Here is a 2,316-nt window from a genome sequence, read left to right on the forward strand (position 1 = left end):
TCAAAAAGATCCAAGTTTGAATCCTACGTCATCCTTATTAGCTAGCTATGCACTACTGGACAAGGAGCTTAAACTCTGTTTTAGTTTCCTTGTTTGTTAAATGGGAACAATAATAGTGCCTATCATATATTTGTCATAAGGATCTAAGGCAGTAGTATGTAAAAAGCATTTTTGCAAAACTTAAAGCATAAAACTTTATAAATGCTGGCTAGTCTGATTCTTTGTGGATGACTGTCTTCTTTCCCTAACTCAAGAGTTATTACAAACAGAGAAGCAGGACAGCTGAACTCTTGGGGCTGGAACGTAGAAAATGCTGCCAATATCCTGGAGGAGTATACCCTCTCCTGCTCAAAGGTCTTTGGTAGGTATCATATAAACCGTTTTAAATAGACTGTACAACTTGTAGAAGTGGTTGCTCCTGAAGGAGGTAAAGATAGATATTTAAAGCATTAATGGTGTATTCACTATGTACCAGTCACTATTCTAAGCACAGGGGAAGCAAAAGCAAGCAAGCCAGTCCCATTCCCTCATAAATCCAACAAAGGAAGACAACAAACAAAGGATGGCTAAGTACAAGGCAACATGGTATGAAGATTGCCAGCAAATGATATGGAGGCCTGGCTCTGCGCAAGATGAGGCAGGGAATCAAGGGTTGGAGTCCCAAGTTGGGGTGCTTCTGGTGTGAGGGGATGAGCATGATGGCAGGGAAAGAATTCTTGTTAGGGTTGGCTTCTTTTTTCCCGCCCAGTGGAACAGTATGGCTTCAGGCTTTGGGTGCCCATGGTAACTTTTGTTGTGTAACTGTGTTTGTGTTGTTTGTAGTGATAAATCTGTGTCATAGAATCAAGCAATAACTTTATCAATGTCTTTGGCTACACCTTCTGAACTGTCCTCTCTTCTTTTGGGTGTAACTGTGTCAGAAGTGGTAGGACCTGACAGTAGTTCCAGGTCTAATCAGTCAATAGTTAGGGAAATGTCACTACAGACAATGTAGTGTCTCTCTCTAGAATCTGGAGACAATGCTTGGAAAATGGAGCCAATGGTAATGAAGGACAATCAGCAAAATAGATAACAGGAATTATCATACAGCTAATATACTGTAAGTTCCCCTGCTAGCCTGCAAACTCTTTGAGGGGAGGGGTCTTGTCTTATCGAAACTTTGCTATCTCCTTACCCCCCCCACCAGTGCTCTGCACAAAGTAAGCATTTCATCAATGTTGGTTTTTTCCTTAATCTACCCTAAAACAATGTTTTCAAATCCATACTACACTGTGAACCAGCAAAATATGTAAATTCTGTACTGTAGATCATTTTACCTTCCATTGCTTTTGGAGCATGGCTCTCACCAATTCAGGGTGGAGATCAGTTGCTGAGTAGAAGGAGATAAAAATTGGCAGGAGTAGGTTGTATGGAGTAAGAGGGGTCGCTTTTGTTACTTTTTTGGGATAGGAGTAAGGGGCTTTGGCAGTAAAAAGTTTTGTAGGGCAGGAGCAATTTGTTATTTGCAATTGGCAATTGGGAAGAGACCACAACAGATAGTTTTTGAATGGGTATCAACTCAAATCATGTAAGATAAGTAGGAATCTTATTTTTAGTAAAACCATTGGGTAATAGTGATTATAACATAGTGTACAAAGGGCTAGTATCAGAGTCAGGAAGGCCTGAGTTCAAACCCTGACTCTGATATGGACTGGCTTTGTGACCACTGACAGGTCACTTAGTATCTCAGTCCCCTTGTCCCAGTGGAAAGAGCTTTGGATTTAGAGTCAGAGGACCTGGATTCAAATCTCAACTCTTCCACCTATCATCTATTTGACCTTGGGCCAGTTCTTTTGTGCCTCAGTTTACTCATCTGTAAAATAAGAAGGTTGAACTAATTGATGTTTAAGGTGATTTCTAGTTCTAAGTTTATGATTCTATGATAAGTTATAGGACCACTTCACTTGCTCACAATATCTATTATGATCTAAGTTTATCAATATCATATAGTAGAAGTATACATCAAGTCCAAAAATGCAACAGATCAATATATCCCTAACATCATTTAGGAGAAAGGGTGTCCTGACCAGCCCAGGTGAATATTCCTGTCTGCTTGACTGAAAGCATTCTATAATGGAGATGAATATTAGAATTACTGGAATCAGAAATTCTTTCTTTTGTAGTAACAACTTTCTGCTTCCAAACAGAGGTGGGAAGGGCTAAGATGTTTTTGCTTTGATTACTCTTCCAGTTAGAAATGAAGAAGTACAGAAAATGAAACTAGTTTGGTCCATGTCATAACTATTTCTGACATAAGTGTGGTGACAACAATTTCCC

Source organism: Phascolarctos cinereus, unplaced genomic scaffold, assembly GCF_003287225.1.
Source record: "Phascolarctos cinereus isolate Bilbo 61053 unplaced genomic scaffold, phaCin_HiC Scaffold_2;HRSCAF=192, whole genome shotgun sequence".
NCBI classification, from domain to species: Eukaryota; Metazoa; Chordata; class Mammalia; order Diprotodontia; family Phascolarctidae; genus Phascolarctos; species Phascolarctos cinereus.